Genomic DNA, 10,000 nt, shown 5'->3' on the forward strand with positions numbered 1-10,000 from the left:
GAGACGCAAAGCTAAGAACATTTTTCTCTTTCTTCTCCCTCTTTTTTCCACTCCAAATATCCTAAACGTTTTCAGTACTGACAGCTTGCTGTCGTGTTTAAATGATCTCATCGCTGACAACCTGTTGGTTTTTAGCTCCATCGTCCCTTAATTCCGACCGACCTGTTCGCTGGCAATCGTGGCCATTTTTATTTTTTATTCTGCCACACGATGACCGAGACGCAAAGCTAAGAACATTTTTCTCTTTCTTCTCCCTCTTTTTTCCACTCCAAATATCCTAAACGTCTTCAGTACTGACAGCTTGCTGTCGTGTTTAAATGATCTCATCACTGACAACCTGTTGGTTTTTAGCTCCATCGTCCCTTAATTCCGACCGACCTGTTCGCTGGCAGTCCTGGCCTTTTTTATTTTTTATTCTGCCACACGATGACCGAGACGCAAAGCTAAGAACATTTTTCTCTTTCTTCTCCTCTTTTTCCACTCCAAATATCCTAAACGTTTTCAGTACTGACAGCTTGCTGTCGTGTTTAAATGATCTCATCGCTGACAACCTGTTGGTTTTTAGCTCCATCGTCCCTTAATTCCGACCGACCTGTTCGCTGGCAATCCTGGCCATTTTTATTTTTTATTCTGCCACACGATGACCGAGACGCAAAGCTAAGAACATTTTTCTCTTTCTTCTCCCTCTTTTTTCCACTCCAAATATCCTAAACGTCTTCAGTACTGACAGCTTGCTGTCGTGTTTAAATGATCTCATCACTGACAACCTGTTGGTTTTTAGCTCCATCGTCCCTTAATTCCGACCGACCTCTTCGCTGGCAATCGTGGCCATTTTTATCTTTTATTCTGCCACACGATGACCGAGACGCAAAGTTAAGAATATTTTTCTCTTTCTTCTCCCTCTTTTTCCCACTCCAAATATCCTAAAGTTATTTAGTACTGACAGCTTGCTGTTGTGTTTAAATGATCTCATCGCTGACAACCTGTTGGTTTTTTGCTCCATCGTCCCTTAATTACTACCGACCAGTTCGCTGGCAGTCCTGGCCATTTTTATCTTTTATTCTGCCACACGATGACCGAGACGCAAAGCTAAGAACATTTTTCTCTTTCTTCTCCCTCTTTTTTCCACTCCAAATATCCTAAACGTCTTCAGTACTGACAGCTTGCTGTCGTGTTTAAATGATCTCATCACTGACAACCTGTTGGTTTTTAGCTCCATCGTCCCTTAATTCCGACCGACCTGTTCGCTGGCAATCCTGGCCATTTTTACTTTTTATTCTGCCACACGATGACCGAGACGCAAAGCTAAGAATATTTTTCTCTTTCTTCTCCCTCTTTTTTCCACTCCAAATATCCTAAACGTTTTCAGTACTGACAGCTTGCTGTCGTGTTTAAATGATCTCATCGCTGACAACCTGTTGGTTTTTAGCTCCATCGTCCCTTAATTCCGACCGACCTGTTCGCTGGCAGTCCTGGCCATTTTTACTTTTTATTCTGCCACACGATGACCGAGACGCAAAGCTAAGAACATTTTTCTCTTTCTTCTCCCTCTTTTTTCCACTCCAAATATCCTAAACGTCTTCAGTACTTACAGCTTGCTGTCGTGTTTAAATGATCTCATCACTGACAACCTGTTGGTTTTTAGCTCCATCGTCCCTTAATTCCGACCAACCTGTTCGCTGGCAGTCCTGGCCTTTTTTATTTTTTATTCTGCCACACGATGACCGAGACGCAAAGCTAAGAACATTTTTCTCTTTCTTCTCCCTCTTTTTTCCACTCCAAATATCCTAAACGTTTTCAGTACTGACAGCTTGCTGTCGTGTTTAAATGATCTCATCGCTGACAACCTGTTGGTTTTTAGCTCCATCGTCCCTTAATTCCGACCGACCTGTTCGCTGGCAATCCTGGCCATTTTTATTTTTTATTCTGCCACACGATGACCGAGACGCAAAGCTAAGAACATTTTTCTCTTTCTTCTCCCTCTTTTTTCCACTCCAAATATCCTAAACGCTTTCAGTACTGACAGCTTGCTGTCGTGTTTAAATGATCTCATCACTGACAACCTGTTGGTTTTTAGCTCCATCGTCCCTTAATTCCGACCGACCTGTTCGCTGGCAATCGTGGCCATTTTTATTTTTTATTCTGCCACACGATGACCGAGACGCAAAGCTAAGAATATTTTTCTCTTTCTTCTCCCTCTTTTTTCCACTCCAAATATCCTAAAGTTATTTAGTACTTACAGCTTGCTGTTGTGTTTAAATGATCTCATCGCTGACAACCTGTTGGTTTTTAGCTCCATCGTCCCTTAATTCCGACCGACCTGTTCGCTGGCAGTCCTGGCCATTTTTATTTTTATTCTGCCACACGATGACCGAGACGCAAAGCTAAGAACATTTTTCTCTTTCTTCTCCCTCTTTCTTCCACTCCAAATATCCTAAACGTCTTCAGTACTGACAGCTTGCTGTCGTGTTTAAATAATCTCATCACTGACAACCTGTTGGTTTTTAGCTCCATCGTCCCTTAATTCCGACCGACCTGTTCGCTGGCAATCCTGGCCATTTTTATTTTTTATTCTGCCACACGATGACCGAGACGCAAAGCTAAGAATATTTTTCTCTTTCTTCTCCCTCTTTTTTCCACTCCAAATATCCTAAACGTCTTCAGTACTGACAGCTTGCTGTCGTGTTTAAATGATCTCATCACTGACAAACTGTTGGTTTTTAGCCCCATCGTCCCTTAATTCCGACCGACCTGTTCGCTGTGCGCCCGCCGAAACCCACCCCCACCACCAATACCAATACCGGATATCTCTCTATTCTCTCCCCTTCCCACCCTCTCTTAACTTCCCTCCCTTGTCCCTATGAAACGAAACGAAGCCAAATGCTGCTGCTGCTGCTGTTGCTGCTGCCATAACTACTGCTATTACCACTGCCTCTGCTACTGCTGATAGTGATATTGCTGCTGTTACTACAGCTACTGCTGCTGATGATGATGATGAATATTAGTGGTTGAAAATAAATATATAAAATAAACGTAGGCAAAAGAATGGAAAATCTAATAATAGTTTAACATTACTTGAAACGGTAGTGGGTAGCGAACTTCTTCACTACGTCAGGGAGTGACGACCCTGCCTGACACGAGTTCCGGGCTCAGCTGTCTCCGGCTGACAGTACCCGGTTTGGGCCCCTATCCTGGGTTACGGAAAGGAGTCAACCTTCAAAGAAATCCGGAGTGGAGCCCCGAAGGCAGTCTAGTGTTCGACTCGACACTCTTCCGGCAGCGCCTGCAACCAAGCTGGTGCCAAACGTAATGCACTGTACTCCACTGGACTACATCAGCAAGGTCGAGAGAGGAAACCCGACGATTGGGCTACCCAAGACTTTCTTATCTATAGCCCAGGCCTGCGCAAAACTGGAGAGGACACTTCAGTGCTGCTGTAAAAAGCTGCAGAAACAACACTGCAGGTAATAGTCACGAGTGATAAGTCCATTCAGATTGGCGTAAAATATGGGCGCTACGGGTTACCTCTGACGGTGGGAGGGACCTCCGTGTCCTATTGGTTAGCTACTGCCCACCTCAAGCTGGGCAGCCCCCAGTTAATAAGGTGCTGACCCGCCACAGGCCACCTGCTCCATTGGGTGCTTGGAGCTAAAGCGGCCTGCAACCTCTGCACCAGGCAAGCAACTAAAAGTCAAGAAAACACCAGTTCTGTGGTTGGCAAGCTGGAATGTCAGGACCATGTGTCCTGGAATATCTGATGATCTTCTCAGGATTGAAGACACAAGGAAAACGGCCATCATTGACCGTGAACTAAAGAGGCTCAACATAGATATTGCTGGGCTGCAGGAGACAAGACTTCCCTCAAACGGCAAACTCAAAGAGCAGGATTTCACCTTCTTTTGGCAGGGAAGCGATCCAGAAGAACCTCGTCAACATGGCGTTGGCTTTGCAGTGAGAAACTCACTACTCTCCTCAATAGAACCACCATCAGGAGGCACTGAGCGTATCCTCTCACTGCGCCTCTCGACTTCTTCTGGCTCAGTACATCTACTCAGCATCTATGTTCCCACTCTCTACAGCTCAGAGGAGACCAAGGACCAGTTCTACAAAGATCTCAACTGTGTCATAGAAAATATACCAACGACTGAAAATATCTACCTTCTAGGGGATTTTAACGCTCGCGTGGGATCTGACCATGATTCGTGGCCCATTTGTGTTGGACACTTTGGTATTGGCAACATGAATGTCAATGGTCAGAGACTACTCGAATTCTGCACATACAACTTGTGCATCACAAACACATTCTTTACCAACAAGCCATCCCACAAGGCATCCTGGAGACATCCAAGATCTCACCACTGGCATCAGCTGGATGTCATCGTTACACGGAGATCCTTTCTGAATTCTACTCTATTGACCCGCAGTTACCACAGCGCGGATTGTGACACAGACCACTCACTAATTAGAAGTAGGGTGAGGATTCTGCCTAAAAAAGTCCATCGCTCCAAGAAAGTGGGCCGACCACGCATCAACACCGCCAGAACCTCGGACCCTACACTGCGAAAATGTTTTGCTGCTTCTATCAAGGTTGCCCTCAGTAGCTGCCAAACCTCCTCTGCTGGAAAGTAGGTGGGACTATATCATGGAAGCCTTGTATACGACATCAATAGATACTTTCGGCATGAGAGAAAGGCAAAACCCAGATTGGTTCAATGCTGGGCTCTCAGAGCTGGAGCCAGTTATCGAAGCAAAGCGTGCAGCTCTGATGCAATACAAGAGTGACTCTTCTACAAAGTCACTCGAAGAACTCAGAAAGGCACGAAATAAAACCCAACTGACAGCCAGATGCTGTGCAAATAGGTATTGGCAGGAAATCTGTCAGAGTATCCAGTCAGCTGCTGATAGGGGCGACACCCGTCATCTATAGCAGAGCTCACCAGGGCTGTTGACTCCCTAGCAAGAAATAAGGCTCCGGGAAAAGACGGCATCCCCTCAGAGATCATCAAAGCCGGCAAAAACACCATCCTGCTTCGGCACCTTCATGAGCATCTGTGTCAGTGCTGGGAAGAGGGTACAGTCCCTCAGGATATGTGGGATGTTAACATCATTACGCTTTACAATAACAAAGGTGACCGTGGTGATTGTAACAATTACCGTGGTATATCCCTTCTAAGCACTGTTGGAAAGACCTTTGCCTGCGTTATCCTGGCCAGGCTACAACTACTTGCTTCTCGAATCTACCCGGAATCGCAGTGTGGCTTTAGAAGAATCAGATCAACTATCGATATGATATTCTCCATACGCCAACTCCAGGAGAAGTCCAGAGAGCAGAAAATGCCATTATATAGGGCCTTCATTGATCTAACAAAGGCTTTTGACTCGGTAAGCAGAACAGGCCTCTTCATCCTGCTCCAAAAAATCGGATGTCCACCAAAGCTGCTGAGGATCATCAAGTCTTTCCATGATGACATGCAAGGCACCATACAGCACAACGGTTCAACATCAGCCGCCTTCCAAATAAAAAACGGGGTAAAGCAAGGTTGTGCACTCGCTCCTACATTGTTTCGCATCTTCTTCTCGCTCTTACTTTCACATGCCTTTCAGACATCAGACGATGGAGTGTTTCTGCACAGTAGAAGTGACGGGAAACTTTTCAATCTCTCGCACCTGCGTGCCAAGACCAAACGTCCTGATCAAGGAGATGTTATTTGCTGATGATGCCGCTCTGGTAACACACAGAGAAGAAGACCTCCAAAGGCTCATTAACTGTTTTGAGCAAGCATGTAACGACTTTGGCTTAGCTATCAGCCTTAAGAAGACCAACATCACGGGCCAGGCTACATCGGACATCCCAAACATACATATTGGAGACCACAGATTACAAGAGGTGGAGAAGTTTACCTATCTGGGATATACCGTCACCTACAACCTATCCCTTGACGCTGAGCTCAATATACGCATTGGCAAGGCAGCTGCTGCGATGGCCCAACTCTCCGAACGGGCTTGGGACAACAATAAGCTGACCAAGACCACGAAAATGAAGATCTACCAGGCATATGTACTCAGCACTCTACTGTATGGAATTGAGACCTGGACGCTATACACACGCCAAGAGCGTCGCCTAAACATCTTTCACCTGCGCTGCCTCCGAAAAATCCTCCGCATCAAATGGCAGAATCATATCCCCAACAAAGATGTCCTCAGGCAAGCAGGAATACCAAGCATATTTGCACTCCTCACACAAAGACGTATGAGATGGCTTGGGCATGTTAGCCGTATGAAAGATGGCAGAATCCCCAAGGACATACTCTACGGAGAGCTTTCTAGGGGTACTAGGTCTGTGGGTAGACCGATCTCTTACGTTACAAGGATGTTTGCAAAAGGGACATGAAGGCCTGCAACATCAATATTAGAGGTTGGGAGGCAGTTGCCGGCAACCGTGGAGAATGGCGACGTACCGTAAAAGAGGGAATACAAAGGAGTGACAGAGAGAGAGAGGAGAAATGGAAAGAAAAGAAAAGACGCCAACAAGAGACTATGGCATTACAACCAGCCAGGAACAGTCTTCGCTACATTTGCGGTACCTGCCAGAGGGAGTGTTTGTCCAGGATAGGACTACACAGCCACAGCAGGAAATGTATCAGGACATGAAATATAAAAGCCTGACTAGACTACTCTATGCGCAACTCCATTGTCTCCCGAGACAGAAAGGATGCCAACCAACAAATATATATATATATATGTATATATATATATAATTAATAGTTATCGCCATACTAATATGGCAGTCTTATAAATATAAGACTAAAACTGAGGCCACCGCTTCAAGCTAGCTAATTGACACACGAACCTGCGTCCATTAAAACGTCGTCTGCAGCTGTCTGACTGGCAGGATGAAGCGGCTGACCTCCCTTGTTCGAAGGTTTTTAATGGACGCAGGTTCGTGTGTCAAATAGCTAGCTTGAGGCGGTGGCCTCATGGAGCTAACCATTGACAGCTTTAGTCTTATATTTATAAGACTGCCATATTAGTATGGCGATAACTATTAATTTCCAGTAACGCTGCCGTAATCTCCTTTAGAGAGACTTGGTAATTTTAATATTTCTATTATTGAGTTGTGGTGGAAGGGAGACCCCCAGTGTGTTACAAATGCAAAATAAGAGGCCACATGAAGGATGTGTGTCCGCTGGGAGAAGTGCAGGAGAAAACGATAGCACTGGAGACTTTAACGAATGAGTTGCAAGATGCATGCGTGGAGGAGGAAATCGCCACTACAGATAATGTGGAAAGTGGCGAAGAGTTGGAGAAAGAAAATAGAAAAAGTACCCGGGTGGAATCACCACCTAAAGAACAAAAAAAAAGAAGAAAAAGCGAAAAACAAGATTACTGACGAGAAGGAAAACCAAACGGGCGAAAAGGATATAAAAGCGGAAGGGAGTGAACCGGTAAAACTAACAGCAGAGGAAGAATGGGACAGAAGAATGAAAGAGCAGTTGAGAGTTTGTAAGAGAGGAGGAAGACCCAAGGGAAAGAAACACAGAGTGGTAATGTTATACGACAAGGACAAAAATACGGAAAAGATGTTGGCAGGTAGGAAAGGTTTAATTAGAATAAAGTTGAACCCAGAAATGTATAGTGACCTGTGGAAGGCGGTAATCGTGGAGAAAGAGACAGTGAAGAAAATGATATAAGATTATAGTGCATGTGAATGGTTATAAGTACGTTATGACACTTTACCAGCTATTGTGGATCAGGAGAGCTTAATAGAGTATATAACAGATGAAGAACCAGGCATTACAGACGAGCGCCCGACGTAGCAGAGTAATATATGTAATTGTAAAATTGTATTTTAAATGAAACTGCGAGTTTTGGGGGGCTCGTAAGCCGTTCCATCTAATTCATTATAAATATCCATTTTCACCTCATATTTTTCGATTTTTTTAATTTATGTACCCCACGTCCTGTTTTGTAATGTCCCCTCTTAATTCGGGCCTTAATGCCTATAATAAAGATTTCGGTAGCGACACCTGCAAGTCTGACTACGCTGCAGTGATAAAGGGCAACAACACTGAAACGTCGTCTGTAGCTGTCTGACTGGCAGGATGAAGCGGCTGACTTCCCTTGTTCGAAGGTTTTTAATGGACGCAGGTTCGTGCGTCAAATAGCTAGCTTGAGGCGGTGGCCTCATGGAGCTAACCAGCGACAGCTTTAGTCTTATATTTATAAAACTGCCATATTAGTATGGCGATAACTATTAATTTCCAGTAACGCTGCCGTAATCTCCTTTAGAGAGACTTGGTAATTTTAATATTTCTATTATATATATATATATATATATATATATATATAATATATATATATATATATATATATATATATATATATATATATATAATATATATATATATATATATATATATATATATATGTATGTGTGTGTGTGTATGTATGTATGTATGTATGTATGTATTATAATATAACAAACGAAGGGGAAAAAACGATTCCTTCAAAGGGTGCAAAACATCCAATTCACTTGTACGGCAGATGAATACCAAAGAAGTAGAGGTATAAATGCAAATTACTAATTATAAATTAAATAGAGAGATGAAATTGACAATCGAACAATTTATTACATTATGATATAATATAATATAATATAATATAATATACAATAAAATATAAAGATACGATAATATAATAAATTTAAAAAAAAATAAAACCAACAATTTGTTACGACTTGTATACAATATTTGATTTATAAACAATTCATATCTATGTATACAAGCCTCTTCAGGACCTTGATTCAAAAAGACAGACAATAAAATTCAAATGGATAAATTAAGAAAATTTATAACTGTCAAAAAATGTTTTTATGTATCTCCAGTAATATTAATCTAAGTGTATTTAAATAGAAAGTAATCACTGGCCATTTCAATGATATATAATAATAATAATAATGATAATAATAATAATAATAATAGTAATAATAATAATAATAATAATAATAATAATACCAGGAAACCCCAAAATGGCAGAAATTCAAAAGATAGTGCTCATGGGAACTGCTCATATCCTACGCAAAATACTCTCTATGTAATCCCAAGGTTTAAAACAAACTTTTTTTATTTATTTATTTATTTATTTTTTTTTTTTTATGTATTAGACATTCACTAGTACAACACCAAGAAAAAAAAAACCCCAAATATATGGCACAGAACTTCCAACCATAGTTTGTTTCTTTCTCAATTAGGACTATATCTGGCTTCCTATTCTCAATCTCGTGGTCGCATTATTATCATCAAAGTCATCGTCATCATTAATTTAAAAATTAAATCAATTTATAAATGCATAATTATTTAGCATAACGAAGATAGTTTACTTAAGATTAATGATAAATATTTAACTACGAATATAATGGTACATCCCACAGTCAATACAAATTGTTCGCTTGAACTTAATATGAAATATTATGAATTACTCCACTAAAAAATTATTTTTCATATGAGCACATACAATTTAAAAAATTTAAATAACAAACCTTCAGTTTTAACACAAGAAAATTACAAAGGATTCAGTATAAATATAAAACCTTGTTTTTTCTCAAGCAATAAATTGCAGTTACAATGAGGAACTTGTACATCGTTCATCATAATAAATAAATAAATAATCTGTCCTCAATGTAGTTTCGTTAAGTAATGTTATCAAATTATATACTTAGGTATATTTATTCATACATGCCTTTATTTTATTTATCCATTATGAAATATACATGTGTACAAAATAAATGCGCGCCCGCACACACACACACATACACATATCTATATACATATATATAGAAATATACACATGCATATACATATCTATACACATATATACACAGTTATACATATAGATATACACACATATATACAATATAAACGTTAAAACCCTCAAAGACAGGTATATATATATATATATTATATATATATATATGCATACATATTCCAATATACACACATAG

Source organism: Octopus sinensis, linkage group LG19 (assembly GCF_006345805.1).
Source record: "Octopus sinensis linkage group LG19, ASM634580v1, whole genome shotgun sequence".
Lineage (NCBI taxonomy): Eukaryota > Metazoa > Mollusca > Cephalopoda > Octopoda > Octopodidae > Octopus > Octopus sinensis.